Raw genomic sequence first — 16,586 nt, 5'->3', positions numbered from 1 at the left:
TATTGTGATGAATTGATATACATATACATTGTGAAAGGATTCCCCCCCTTTTAGTTAATTAATCTAGCCCTCACCACACAGATTTATTTTTAATATTTTTTCTGGAATATTTCATTTCTACTCCCTTAGCAAATTTCATTTATACAATCCAGTGTTATCAACTATATAGTCACCATGTTTTACATTAGATCCTCAGGCTTTACTCATCTTATAGCTGAAATTCTGTACCTTTTTACCAACTTCTCCTCATTTACCCCACCCCCCAGCTCCTGGCAACCACTTTTCTACTTTCTGTTTCTATGAATTTGACTTTATTAAAAAAAAAAGATTCCACATGATCCACATGAGTGATGCCATGCAGTCATGCAGTTATTTGTCTGTCTTTGTCTAGCTTATTTCACTTAGTATAAGACCTTTAAGTTCTAGCTATGTTATCACAAGTGGAGAGATTTCCTTTCTCATGGCTGAATACTATTCCATTGTGTGTGTGTGTGTGTGTGTGTGTGTGTGTGTATATATATATATATAAACAATGCATATATTCTATATATATTACATTTTCTTTATCCGTTTATTTGTTGATGGACACTTAGGTTGTTTCCATATTTTGGCTATTGTGAGTAATGCTACAATGAACATGAGAGTGCAGGCATCACTTCAATATTCTGTTTTCATTTCTTTTCAATATACACCCAAAAGTGGGATTGTTGGATCATATGGTAGTTCTATTTTTCATCTTTTATGGAGCTTCTCTACTGTTTTCCATAGTGGCTGTACCAATTTACATTCCCATAAACAGTGTACAAATGTTCTCTTTTCTCCATATCATCACCAATACTGTCCATCTCTTGATTTCTTTGATGATAGCCATTCTAACAGGTGTGAGGTGGTACTTCATTGTAGCTTTGATTTGTACTTTTGTGATAATTAGTGATGTTGAGTACCTTTTCATGTTCCTGTTGGCCATTTATATATCTTCTTTGGAAAAATGTCTACTCAGTTCCTCTGCTTGTTTTTAAATTGGATTGTTTGGTTTTAAGCTATTAAGTTGTGTGACTTTATATATATTTTGGACATTAATGCTTTATCAGATGTGTGATTTGCAAATATTTTCTCCCATTCCATAGGTTGTCTTTTTATATTGTTGATGTTTTCTTTTGCTGTGCAGAAGTTTTTTAGTTTGATGTATCCCACTTGTTTATTTTTGCTATCATTGTCTTTCCTTTTGATGTCAAATCTAAAAAATTATTACCAAGACCAGTGTCAAGGAAATTACCCCCTATGCTTTTGCCTAGGAATTTTATGGTTTCAGGTTTTAAATTCAAATCTTTAATTCATTTTGAGTTAATTTTTGTGAATGGTGTAAGATAGAAATATAGGTTCTTTTTTTTTTTTTGCATTAGTCTGTCCAGTTTTCCCAACATTTATTGATGAGATTAGCCTTTCCCCCTTGTATATTCTTGGCTCCCTTTGTCATAAATTAAATGACCATATATGCATACGTTTATTTCTGGGCTCTCTATTCTGTTCCACTGATCCATGTGTCTGTTTTTATGCCAATACCATACTGTTTGGATTACTCTAGTTTTGTAATATAGTTTGAAAGCAGGATGCATGATGTCTCCAGCTTTGTTCTTTATATATGTGTGTGTGTGTATATATACATATATATATATATATTCTTTTCTATATATACTATCGTGTCATTTGCAAATAGAGACAATTTTATTTTTTCCCTGGTTCCCTTTTATTTCTTTTTTGTGCCTAACTGCTATGGCTAGGACTCCCAGTACTATGCTGAATAAGAGTAGTGAGAGTGAGAATCCTTGTCCTTTTCCTGATCTTAGAGGAAAAGCTTTCAGCTTTTCACTGTTGAATATGGTGTTAACTGTGGCTTGTCATATATGGCCCTTATTATTTTGAGGTACATTCCCTCTATAGCTACTTTGTTGAGAGTTTTTATCATAAATAGATGTTGAATTTTGTCAAATACTTTTTCAGCGTCTATTGAGATGATCATTATGATTTTCATTCTTCATTTTATTAATGTGATGTATTACACTGATTGATTTGTGTATGTTGAACCATCCTTGAATTCCAGGAAAAAATGCCATCTGATCATGGTGTATGATCCTTTAACTGTTCTGTTGAATTAAATTTGCTAATATTTTGTTGAGTATTTTTGCATCTATATTCATCAGTGATATTGGTCAATTTTCTTTTCTTATAATATCCTTGTCTGGTTTTGATATCAGGGTGATGCTGGCCTTATAAAATGAGTTTGGAAGTGTCCCCTCACTTTCTATTTTTTGAAAGAGTTTGAGAAGAATTGGTATTAGTTCTTTTTTTTTTTTTTTTTTTTTTTTGCAGTACGCGGGCCTCTCACTGTTGTGGCCTCTCCCGTTGCGGAGCACAGGCTCCGGACGCGCAGGCTCAGCGGCCATGGCTCACGGGCCCAGCCGCTCCACGGCATGTGGGATCTTCCCAGACCGGGGCACGAACCCGTGTCCCCTGCATCGGCAGGCGGACTCTCAAACACTGCCCCACCAGGGAAGCCCAGTTCTTCTTTTTTTAAAAAATAAATTTATTTATTAATTTTTTGCTGCATTGGGTCTTCATTGCTGCGTGCGGGCTTTCTTTAATTTCGGCAAGGGGGGGCTACTCTTTGTTGTGGTGCGTGGGCTTCTCATTGCGGTGGCTTTTCGTTGCAGAGCTCAGGCTCTAGGCGTGCAGGCTTCAGTAGTTGTGGCTCACGGGCTCTAGAGCGCAGGCTCAGTAGTTGTGTCACACAGAATTAGTTGCTCCGCAGCATGTGGGATCTTTCCGGACCAGGGATCGAACCCATGTCCCCTGCATTGGCAGGCAGATTCTTAACCACTGTGCCACCAGGGAAGTCTATTAGTTCTCCTTTAAATGTTTGGTAGAACTCACCAGTGAAGCCATTTTGTCCTGAACTTTTCTTTGTTGGGAGGCTTTTGATTACTGATTCAATTTCCTAACTAGTAATTGGTCTGTTCAGATTTTCCATTTCTTCATGTCTCAGTTTTGGTACACTGTATATTTCTAGGACTTTATCCATTTTTTTATAGGTTGTTTAATTTTTTGGCATCAATTTTATTATTGATTGGTTTTCTATGAATGAATTATTTATCTTTGATTGGCCAAATTATAATTGCTTTACTTGTAGGAAACATTTTCAGTGGTGTAATATAAAATGGCAGAGATTTAAGTGGACAAAAATTGGAGTGTTATGTGTAGTGTTTGTGTGGGTTTTTTTGGTCAAAATTAGTAAACTTTACTTAAACTTCAAAAAATAAAATAATAAAAAGAGTAGCTTTTGCTTTGCTCTTCAGGAGGATCAGATGTAACAACCCACAGTAGGAACTACCCCTAAGAAGTTAAAATACCCTTTACCCCAAATCAAGCCACATGCAAGAAGGATCCTGGATTTGGGGACAGGTCTGGTGTAGGTGGGGCAGGAAGGAAAACACCACAGCGGGTGAGTGGGTTCTGAGACAGCACAAGTGGAGAGCAAGACAAAAGCCCTGGCAGAAATGGAACCAGAACTTCAACAGGAAACTCTGTCACAAGGAGCTATGTACAAAGGAGCCGGACTGGGGCCTGCACCCCGTGGGGAAGGGGAGGAATGCAGAGCATCCTGAAGCCGCCCTTTACCTTGCCAGGTGCCACTGCCCACTGCTCACCCTCAGTTCTCCTCATCATTGTCATCTGGGCTGATGGCTGGGCTGGTGAGGCTATGGGGGGGCTGGTGGGCGAGTAGCTAGGGGAGGTGGGCAAGTAGGTCGTGCCTTTGGGGGAAGCAGGAGATTAGGTGGGGCTGGTGGGTGAGTACTTGGGGGGTAGGAGAGTACTTGGGGGAGGTGGACAAATATTTTGGGCTTGTAGGTGAGTACTTGGGAGAGGTCGGGTGTACTCTGGTGAGCTGTGGCTGTAGGAAGGACTGGTTGGGGTGTACTTTGCCAGAGGTCGGGCTGTAGCTGGGAGGGCTGGGGCTGTAGCTGGGCGAACTTGGGGTATAGATGGGAGACTGTAATGTGTATCGTGGGCTCAAAGGGGAGTAGCTTGGCGAGGTCGGGGAGAAGCTGGGTGAAGTCGGAGAGTAGCTTGGAGCAGTTGGGCTGTAGTTGGGGCTCCTCAGTGTGTAGTTGGGACTAGTAGGTGAGTAACTGAGGGATGTTGGGCTATAGCTGGGTGACATCTGGGTGTAATTAGGACTGGTTGGAGAATAGTTAGGGCTGGTGAGCAAGTAGCTTCGGGAAGCTGGTGAGTAGCTGCTTGGTGATGTAGGCGGGTAGCTGGGCAAGATAGGAAAGTAGCTGGGTGAAGCTGGTGAGTAGCTGGGAGGGGTTATATATATCTTTATTCTTTTTCAGATCCTTTCCCTTATAGTTTATTACAAGATATTGAATATAATTTCCTGTGCTTGACAGTAGGACCTTGTTGTTTATTTATTTTATATATAGTAGTTTGTATCTGCTAATCCCATACTCCTAAGATATACACCCCCCTCCTTCCCCTTTGGTAACCAGAAGATTGCTTTCTATGTCTGTGAGTCTCTTCCTATTCTATAAATAAGTTCATTTGTATCATTTTTTTAGATTCCACATATAAGTGATATCATATGATATTTCTCTTTGTCTGACTTACTTCCCTTAATATGATTATCTCTAGGTCCATCCATGTTGCTGAAAATGGCATTATTTCATTCTTTTTTATGGGTGAGTAATATTCCATTATATATATATAAATACCACATCACCTTTATCCATTCATCTGTTGATGGACATTTAGGTTGCTTCCATGTCTTGGCTACTGTAAATAGTGCTACTATGAGCATTGGGGTGCATGTATCTTTTAGGATTGAGTTTTGTCTGGATATATGCCTAGAAGTGGGATTGTTAGATCATATGTTAACTCTATTTTTAGTTTATAAAGGAAGCTCCATACTGTTTTCCATAATGGCTCATACCAATTTACATTCCTACCAACAGTGTAGGAGGGTTCTCTTTTCTCCACATCCTCTCCAGCATTTATTTAAATAATAGACTTTTTGATGATGGCCATTCTGAATGGTGTGAAGTGATACCTCATTGTAGCTTTGACTTGCATTTCTCTAATAATTAGCAATATTTAGCATCTTTTCATGTGCTTGTTGGCCATCTGTATGTCTTCTTTGGAGAAATGTCTATTTAGATCTCCTGAACAGTGTCAAGTACTTTAAAAGCACTTTTCAGAAAAACAAACTTTAGTGACTTTACAAGTAAAATTTGTACTGCCTGGAATGGAACTCTCCTCCTTTACATCATACACTCTTGTACATATTTTAAGGCCTAACTTATATATGTATCTTCTTCTTCTGTGATGCCTCTCCTACTAATGCAGACAGATTCTTCTAACTGCATCATCACAGCATGATCCATTTGATCCTTTGATACATTACATATGTACCAGTGATATACTGATGTGTCTATACTTCCACTTCATTGGGAACATCTCATAAGCAGTCTTTTGAAATTCATATTTGTAAACCTCTCCCCATCCCACCCCAGTCTCCATCCATAGTGCTTAGTATTGTATCTGACATGGTAGTTTTACAATACCTGAATTTTTAAAAAAATGACATAATATTTTAACATATCACAACCTATTTATCTAATCCTCTACCAATGGCATTTGTGTCCCCCCACACACTTTTTTGTTATTACATACAATGCTTCAGAAAACATCCTTGTTCCTGTCTTGTATGTGCGTGAGAATTTCTTTAGGAGTTCTAGGGGCAGAATTTGTGGATCACAGAGTACATATAATATGTGTAATTTCAATCATAGTTGACATTTGGTACTCATACCCTCCTATACTTTGGGAACTTCCTATTTTGTTAATATGGTGGGAGGCAGAGCCTACTTTCCACTATAAACACTAAAAATGTCAAATACTTGCTATCTCAGCTTCCCTTGCACCTAGGGTGTGGACACATGATCTTGCCCGGGTACTTGGAATTGGGAGTTAATGAATCAGGTGAGAGGAACTCTGGATCACTGTGTAGGTCATTGCACAAGATTAAATTTTATAGCAGTAGTGGCACCCATGCTATTGGGTGGCATTTAGTATACAAAGATAGCTCTGTTTACTATGTAGGCTTCAACAACTGTTGTTTGGTGAAATCACAGTGGGATTCTCATTAAACCAGTTGTATGATGTGATTTTTGGCACTGTTTTTGGTGCAAAGCCCTGTCTCTAATTGTCTAGGCTTCCTAATGATTCTATGAGCTACCACAAATCCTTTTAATAGTTTCCTATTTTGCATAAATCAGTGGAACTTGGTTATTTTTAGTTTCCAACTAAAAATGCTGACTGTTATAGAGGAGCACCAGGAGTGGGCAGGGAGTGTTGTTTCTAAATATGCTAAAGAGTTTAAAAAAAAGAAATGACATTCTCAAATTTTTAACTTAGGGCATAGACTGAAAATTAGCTAAAAGAAATCTGACCAGTACATATGATAATGGAATCTGAGCATGCTAGACCAATAAAAAGGAAGAATATAATTTAAGATTTAGCAATTTACCTATAAGGGTACCCTATTCAGAAATTTGATTTCTAATTCACTAGCTTAAACGTCTGGGAGTGGTTTTAACTGTTTTCTGTTTTAGTTGACTTAAATCTAGACTATAGTTCATATTAAAATAGATTGACATACCATAAAGAACAAAAGAAAAAAGAATTAAAGATTTGGGAGGTAGGCGTGTTGGATTAATTTGTTATATGCCTCTTACTCTCCTCACTCCTAACTGTATTCCTAAAGTGGGTCCAGAGACAATTTCTTTACCAAATCCTTGAGAAATACATGAGACAGGAGAATGCCAGCATCTTATATACTCCCTCCATTTCAGTGAGGATGAAAAGATTCTAGGTTAGCAAAAGTTAATTAGAAGCACTTAATCAATAGAGGCAAATGGGCATGATTACCATAAAGGTAAATAGTAAATCCTTGATCATAAGACAAAGTGACTACTTGATCAGAGCTTCCCATTATGAACCATGTGTTATCAAATCAAAGTAACCCAACAGTTGGTCATGTCCAGAAGTATTCTATCATCAAATGGAAGTGATATAAAAGGAACCAAGCCTGAGAATATCCAAGACACAAGTAAGTTGCACAAGCGGATAACCCACATTCTGAGCCAGCTATCTGCCACACTGTCATTTTCCCCTCAATCTCATTTAAGTTCTTGTGGGGAGTTTCTTAATACCTAAATATTTGACTCTGGTTAACAGATTAGTCTACATGATTTTCTGGCACCAAGTGGAAGTAAACTGCTACTGCCTTACAACTCCACTCAAAGTTGACACTAAAGGAACATAAGAAGGAATTCCTCCTAATGGGTGGAATGTTGAGTATTTCAGGTAAATCTCCAGACTTCATGGCAGGTGTGGCCTGGGTAATGAATCTATGCTCATTCAACATCATTGGCTAATGGACCTGGAAGGAGGAATATAGGAATCTTAGAGACAAGGAGGTTTGAGAAGAAAAATGCATGGATAGACCTCTTCTAATGGACCCAATCCTTCAGGAAAAGAGGCTATGCATGGATGTAGCAACATCAATGTTTACTTCTGAAGGCTGATTTGGTTACCATTGCTGAATGCCTAACTTGCCAACAGAAGCACTTATTCTCAACGTTTTATGTGATAAATCCATTAGTTTTTTATTGCCACATAAAAATTATCACAAAATTAGCAGCTTATAACAACATAGTTATTATTTCACAGTTTCCATAGGTCAGAATTTTACACATGGCTTAGCTGAGTCCTTTACTCAGCGTCTCACAAGGCAGCAATCAAGGTGTTGGCCAGACTACATTTTTATTTGGAGACTTGACTGGGGAAGAATCCAATTCTAAGCTTATTCGGGTTGTTGGCTGTATGACTGAAGGCCCTGGCTTTTTGCTGGTTATTGTATGGAGGCTATCCACATTTCCTTGGCATGTAGTCTTCATGAACATGGCCACTTACTTCATCAAATCCACAAACAAAACTGGCTTTTTTGGGCATGTGTTGTATGCGGTCACATAAGGTCCTGTGCTTAGAAGGCCCACACTTGGTTTAATGCTCTTCTGTAGCTGTTTTGAAATCCTTAATAATTTTTAAACAAGGGGTCTCACATTTTGCTTTTGCACTGGACCCCACAAATTATGTAGCCAGTCCTACCTGCAAGGAGAGTCCATTGCTCCAGTGTGTTAAGGTAGAGATTTTTATAACATGATGTAATCATGAAAATGATATCTTTTGCCATATAATATAATGTAGTCACAGGAGTGCCGTTCCATTACCTTTGCCATAATCTACTGGCTAGAGCCAAGTCACAGACTCTGCCCACACTCAAGAGGAGAGGATTATACAACAGCATGAATACCAGGAGGTAGGAATCCCGAGAGCCCTCCACTTAGGGTCTTCCTGCAATAGTACCATAAACGAGTAGAGTAGGTGGAGAGCAGGTAGCTAGAAAGGATATAGATTGTATTTCTCTCTGCCATGATTTTGGTAGCACCCTGATTGCGAGTAGTTTCTATCTTATTTACTGTCATTTTATCCCACACAGCATTGCCTCCAAAGAATTGATTTTATAGTTTACAGTTTATTCCTTACCACCTGCCTTATAGGTTGTTAGAAATTACTACTGAAGCCTAACTTATGGTGCTAGGTGGGAATGCAATATCTTGAGAGGTCAGAATGTTGTTTTGCATAATGTATTGTATGCTTGACACCAGCAAAAACTACGTGGTACAGTTTTTCTGAGAGCCAGAATGCATGGGTCTGAGAATCAATGACTATAAGTGATGGTTCACAAAAAGATACCTAATGCCCTACTTATACATTTTTTGCATCCTGTCTTCAGAACACTAATTTTTAATGGTTTAGAGGTCTTAATATCTAAAATAAATGGTTATACCGGGGGAAAAGTAAAGTTTAATTGAACTGAAGGTGGAAAGAGTTAACTGGCCACAATTCATTCCACTTGACAAAGAAGGAAAAAAGGTGGTTGGATGTTGCAGAGATGATTTATTCTATTTTTGAAGGGTAATAGGCTTGTTGCTGCACAATGAGAGTAAAGAAGAATATTGATGAAATCCTTTCTTCACAATTTTTATAATTCTTCTTTATTTTTCTTTTCTGATTTCATTATCTGAGAGCTCTGGTACATTATTGAAAAGCAGGGGCTTTAGTGGGTATCTGTGTATTGTGACCCTAAAGAGAATATTTCTAGTTTTTTGGTCATGAAGTATGATGCTTATGGAAGGTTTTTATTAAATGACCTTCAGTTAAGCCCATTGTCTTCTATTGTTTGTTTGCTATTTAAAAAAAAATCATGAATGCATATTGACTTTTTCAATGCAGTTTTTCCTCAGTGGAAATAGTCATGTTATTCTTTTAATCTATTAATGTGGTAAATCACACCAATTGGTTTTCTGAGCTTGAACCATTCTGGAATTCCTGGAATAAACCCTACTTGGTCACCTCTAGCTCTAGCTCTTCAGTGCTGAATTTGATTTGTTAATTTTCTATTTAGGATTTTGCATCTATACTTATAAATGGCATCCTAATACAATTTTCCATTCTTGTATTGTCCTTGTCCGGTTTGATTTTGAAGGTAAATTAGGTAGTATATCAGTCAGGGTTCAGTTTGAGGCAACAGAATACACACTATGTAAAAAGAGAATTATCCTATAGGATATTAATGGCTTACTTAGAGATACATTGCTAGTGCTGAAAAAGAGATTTTATCTGAATTTCCAGGAACTACACCCAAATCCATATTGCAGAACTGGGTCATCAAAGTAGATACTGCCAGTGCTGCAATCAAGAATTTGAAAAATTAAGATGACATGATACTATACGTAGAAAACCTTAAAGTCTCCACCAAAAAACTATTAGAACTAATAACTGAATTCAATTGGCTATTGATGTTGAGCAGCTTTTCATATGCTTATTGACCATTTGTATATCTTTTTCGGAGAACCATCTATTTGGATCCTTTGCTTCTTTTAGAATTGGGTTATTTATCTTCTTACTATTAAGTTGTAATAGTTCCTTTTATATTTCAGTACAACTCAGATATGCGATTTACAAAATTTTATCTCATTCTGTGGGTTGACTTTTTACTTTCTTAAGGGTGTCCATTGGAGCACAAATGTTTTTAATTTGATAAAGTCCAGTTTATCTATTTTTTCTTTTGTCACTTATGCTTTTAGTGTCGTATTGAAGAAACCATGGCCTAATCCAAGGTCATGAAGATTTTGCCTATTTTTTTGGACATATATACACTACCAAACGTAAAATAGATAGCTAGTGGGAAGCAGCCGCATAGCACAGGGAGATCAGCTCCGTGCTTTGTGACCACCTAGAGGGGTGGGATAGGGAGGGTGGGAGGGATGGAGACGCAAGAGGGAAGAGATACGGGGACATATGTATATGTATAACTGATTCACTTTGTTATAAAGCAGAAACTAACACACCATTGTAAAGAAATTATACTCTAATAAAGATGTTTAAGAAAAAAAGCACAAAAACGATTATGCCTATTTTCTTCTAAAAATTTAACAGTTTTAGGTTAACAGTTTTAGGTTAAAGACCTAAATTTTCACATTTAGGTCTTTGATATATTTTGAGTTAGTTTTTGTGTTTAGTGTGAGGTAAGGGTCCAACCTCATTGTTTTGTATACAGCTATTCATTTGTCCCAGCACTATTTGTTTATAATATTGTTCTTTCCCTATTAGTGGTCTTGGCACCCTTGCCTAAAATCTGTTGATCATGGCTGTGTGGCTTCATTTCTGGACTCTCATTTCTATTACCTTAATTTATATGTTTACCTTTATGCCAGTACCACATAGTCCTGATACTGAAACTTTGTGGTAAGTTTTTTTTTAATTAATTAATTAATTAAATTTTGGCTGTGTTGAGTCTTCTTTGCTGTGCACAGGATTTCTCTAGTTTTGGCTAGCGGGGGCCACTCTTCGTTGCAGTGCGTGGGCTTCTCATTGCGGTGGCTTCTCTTGTTGCAGAGCACGGGCTCTAGGCGCACAGGCTTCAGAGTTGTGGCTCACGGGCTCTAGAGCGCAGGCTCGGTAGTTGTGGCTCACAGGCTTAGTTATTCCGTGGCATGTGGGATCTTCCCGGACCAGGGCTCGAACCTGTGTCCTCTGCATTGGCAGGCGGATTCTTAATCACTGCGTCACCAGGGAAGTCCTGTGGTAAGTTTGGAATGATCATCTTACTTCCAAATTTATATTAGTTTTGACATTTACACATAATTTGTTTATCTTGGGTTGTACTTAAGAGGTAGTCAGCACTAGTATATCCTTATAATTATGGAGTTTTATGGTTAGAGGCAATAAAACATAATGATTATGGACATAGGAGTTTAGAATCAGAGAGACCCGAATTTGAAATGATTGTACCACTTCCCGATGTGGAAACTTGTATAATCCTCTCTGAGCTTCAGTTTTCAATCTTAAGATGGGAACAATAATACTTACATTAGTAGATTTTTGTGAGGATTAAATGAGTTAATATATAGAAAATGCTCAGTAAATATAGGCTTTATTTTCTTGGTCAGAATGTCAATTTGCATTACATGTTTATCATGTGTGTACAGTGACAGTATATTGGTTTATACTTTGATTAAGAAAATAGAAATAAGCTCCCAGATGTTGGGAGCTCATTTTTCAACAAATATGAGAAAAAAATGGGAGCTCATTTCTCCAGAAGAGGAGAAAAGTAAAGCAAAAGTGCCTGTGGAGAACTGTGGGGAGGAGGAGGCAAAAAGAATCTAGGCATGGTCATTCTCCAGGAATTTAAGAAAAATTTTTTCTCTAATAATTCTTTTAAAATAGTTTAAATAGTTGGTCTGCCTGCAAAGGCTTGTAGCCTCTTTTGCGGGCATCAAGGAATGTACTTTCAAACAACCTCTTGGAATCCCTTCTCAGAACTTATTAATGAGTATGAGAGAGCAGGGTAGGTTTCTACTTAACCTATGTCAGCTCTCAGATCATAATTTCAGCTGTATTTTAAAACATAATTTTTTTAAAAACCCATAAATCTTTAAAAAACAAATATAGCAAGAGTTCAAAGGACATAGGTTAAGCATTTTCCAGCATGTAGGGACAAATCTACTAAATTCAGGCATTAACACTATTACTGTATTGAAAAGGTCTTGGGCTCTTTTTCTGTTATTTTTGGGAAACTATTTGTTAGCAATTTTGTTTTCCAAATTACTCCTGGGAGGAAGCTTCAGTAGCCTTACCCACAAGAAGTTCAAGTGAAAAGAAAGCCTGTTGGGGATTTTGAACAGTCAGCGATGCAACACGAGGTGGCACTCTCATCCCAGTGAGTGTTGTAGAGCAACATGTCAAATAAAGGATACACAGCTTCAGGAGACTGTGGTAGGTCTGAACGCCTACCACCCAACGCCTTGGGTGACTGCCTGACAGACTGAACAGCTAATGGGGCACAGAGCCATAGGTGAGATTGAGAAAGTACGCTGGTACAGTTGGGCAGAGGGCAGAAAGTAGTATAGCAACCACCTGAGAAAAATAACTAGTGTCTGGACAGTGCTTTATAGTACACTGATTAGTTACCTTTACTATTTATTTAATCTTTATAACAATCATCTTTTCACTGCTGCTCCAAACACAAGCCTAAAACAAACATTAGATAATGACACTGCTATGTAAAAATAATGGATCCCTGTGGTCCTCATGATAAAATCCCACTTTGTCTCCAGTCTTCACCCTTTCTTCATTACTGAAATATATGAAGTTCCTGAAATGCATCCTACTCTCTTTGTCTCTGTGATTTTGTGTATGATGGCATTCTACCTAGAACATTCTTTGTCCTTTCATCTTCATGGATGATTCCTGCTCCACCTTTCTGAGTCAACACAAATTTTACCTCCTAGAAGGCTTCCTTGACCACCTCCACTGGGCAGTAATGTGACAATTGAAGCTAACATACGTGAATTACTTAACAGGGTATAGATGTCTAACAAATGGCATCTATTGTCATCGTACAAATCCAGTCAATCATTTTCATTTATTTGTTCATGAGTATTTACTATTTTCAGGGTCCATTTTCAGGTCCATTATGTTTTTATTGTTAGGTAATTACCAGAATGCCTCAATATTTCCAGTGTGGAATTTTCCCCTTTATGCAAGTGTAAGATGACATTTCCTGTTTTGTTTTCAGTGTTGTTTCTGATTAATTCATCCAATAAATGATTTCTCAGTTTCTATGTACAAGGTGCTGTTTCTAAGCACTGAGAGTATAAGATATAAAAATGGATAGCATAATGGAGAATTTATTGTATAGTGATTCTTAGTTATTCTTCAAAATTTCAAGATTAAATTGCATCATTTTTATAATGGTATCTTGGTAATAATGATGATTTTCCTGGATTATAACCGATAGATTGTTTTCTGCTATTTTCTAACTATGGTTTATATTAGTAATTCCCAGATGGATTAACTATTGCCCACAGTAAAACTCCTCTGCTAATTAACACTGCCTCAAAAAATCCTCTTGATATTTATTATTATATCTTTGGATTAAAAAAAGTCCCCAAACTCATTAGACGATCTTAATGTCAACCATAAAGTTTGTCCCTTTTTTGAGATCTTGTGGAGAATTGTGAACTAAGGCCTTTGAATAGTCACGGTCCTGGCAAGAATCAGCAGACACCTCAAAGTAGGCAATTGAGAATAGGACTGCTTACAAAGGTGTGGGGAGAGTTTAGAAAAGCAAACTATCCCTGGTTTAGCAAAATGGGGGGATGGTACTTCTCCTAGGCTTCAAGAAGCAAGAAGAGGGAGCAGATACCAGGAATGAGAGAGGGCAGCTATAGGGAGAGGACTGCCTGACCAGGGCTAAAGCTTCTACAGAGAGATACAGCCCATTCATGGTGACCAGCAGGCAGGGAGCCTGGGAAATTAATATCCTCACCTCATTCTCTTACCAACCCCAATCTGCCACCAGGGCTTTCTATTGACAGAATCCCCTGGAATCTAGAGGACAAGCAATTCAGCTGCTGCAGTTCATGCACGTCAGTCTCGTGTGACACAGATGAGGGTGGAGAAGGGCATAGTGTGGATCTGGAGAAGCAAGCGGAAGAAACTCAACACAGGCCTTAACTTGTTCATAAACCGAGAAACCTAGCAATTCATATTTTTTATTAAAAGAAATATGAATTTATCCCTAAACTTTGTTATCATTTCTGTAAATCAGTCCTCTTTTCATGAAAAAGTATCCTCTCTCCCTACTTTTTCTATCCCCAGTTCATTCAGTCAACATTTATCAAATTCTTCTTTGGGCAGGTATTGGTAGCACAGAAATAAAGAAACAGTGTTCAATCTCAGGGTCACACCATTGGATGGGGGTTAAGAGAAATAAATAAACCATCACCTTATGAGCACTGTAAGCATGATGAATTAGGGGAAAGCACAAGGGCAATGGGAACTCACAAGGTCACTACCTCAAATTACAAATTGTCTGGGAAGGTTTCCTGGAGGAGGTGATTTAGGCAGACTCCTTGGTCAAGTTTAATTATTTAGTTTCTCTTTTTTCCCTGTATTTATTTAATTCTTAGATCTTTAGTCTAAGATCTATGGTTGATTATGTGACTATGCGTTTTCTTTTCTTGCTGCTTTTCCAATTTCACCTGCCTAATTATTTTTTTTAATGGTTAAGATGATAAATTTTATGTTATGTGCATTTTAGTACAATAAAAAAGAAAACATAATAGATTATTATTAAGTACAGAAAAATATAAAGCAGAACAATATTAAGTCATGATCCTGTTTACTAGGAGCAACTACTTGAATATTTCCTATTGTTTTTATTTATTCATTTAAATTTTTAGTTTTTTAATTGAAGTATAGTTAATTTACAATGTTGTGTTAGTTTCTGGTATACAGCAAAGTGATTCAGTTACACACACACATATATATGTGTGTGTGTATATATATATATATATATATTCTTTTTCATTATATGTTATTACAAGATATTGAGTATAGTACCCTGTGCCATACAATAGAACCTTGTTGTTCATCTGTTGTATGTACAGTGGTATGTATCTGCTAATCCCAAACTCCTAATTTATACCCCCCCTTTCCTCTTTGGTAACTCTAAGTTTGTTCTCTGTGACTGTGAGTCTGTTTCTGTTTTGTAAATAAGTCCATTTGTATCATATTTTAGATTCCACATATAAGTGATATCATATGATATTTGTCTTTCTCTGTCTGACTTACTTCACTTAGAATGATAATCTCTAGGTCCATCCATGTTGTTGCAAATGGCATTATTTCATTCTTTTTTATGGGTGAGTAATGTTCCGTTGTGTACATATGCCACATCTTCCTGATCCATTCATTTGTTGATGGGTATTTAGGTTGCTTCCATGTCTTGGCTTTTGTAAGTACTGCTGCAGTGAACATTGGGGTGCATGTATATTTTTGATTTAGAGTTTTCGCCTTTGCCAGATATATGCCCAGGAGTGGGATTGCTGGATCATATGGTAATTCTATTTTTATTTTCTTAAGGAACCTCCATACTGTTCTCCACAGTGGCTGTACCAATTTACATTCCCACCATCAGTGTAGGAGGGTTCCCTTTTCTCCACATCCTCTCTAGCATTTATTGTTTGTGGACTTTTTAACGATGGCTATTCTGACCAGTTATCACCTTCTAATTCTTAATTATACTTTATTAGGCTGCTTAAAATGGATATTTTGTGAAATACAAATTGCTGGACCAATCTCTGGGACTATTTTTATCATCTTGCATTTGGAATGACCATTGTGATACCATTTTATTTGACTGATTTTGGGAGGGAGCAGGGAATTTTAGTGTTTTTGGATTTCTTAATTAAAAGCTGGGCTAAAGACATTCTATGTAAATGTAATTTACTTATGCAAGTATTCGTGTAACTCTGGTGAAAAGGAGGACCCTATCTGCATAGGACATGTATGTTCATGTAGTTAAGTTTTAATACTGTTTTGAACCACCATGAACATAAATTTTGGGGCACATCTCTGAATCCTGTCTTTAGATAAACTGCAAAGTATGGATTACCACGTCAAATGGTGTGAATTTTTTTTTTTTTTTTTTTTTGCGGTACGCGGGCCTCTCACTGTTGTGGCCTCTCCCGTTGCGGAGCACAGGCTCTGGACGCGCAGGCTCAGCGGCCATGGCTCACGGGCCCAGCCGCTCCGTGGCATGTGGGATCTTCCCAGACCAGGGCACGAACCCGTGTCCTCTGCATCGGCAGGCGAACTCTCAACCACTGCGCCACCAGGGAAGCCCCCGGTGTGAATATTTTTATGTTTCTTGATTCATATTGCCATATTGTATTCAGAAAGTTTGTACACTATTGTACACAAATGTCACATGCTTTCACTATCACTGTGAATGATATATTTTTGATATTTTATAATTTTGCTTGCTCCTTCTTGTTAGCTGGCTGTTCATGGCAGCTTTGCTATAGCAGTGGCCTTTTATCCTGACAACAGCA

Source organism: Grampus griseus, assembly GCF_964374135.1.
Source record: "Grampus griseus genome assembly, chromosome: 4".
NCBI classification, from domain to species: domain Eukaryota; kingdom Metazoa; phylum Chordata; class Mammalia; order Artiodactyla; family Delphinidae; genus Grampus; species Grampus griseus.
This window is presented reverse-complemented; position numbering follows the sequence as displayed.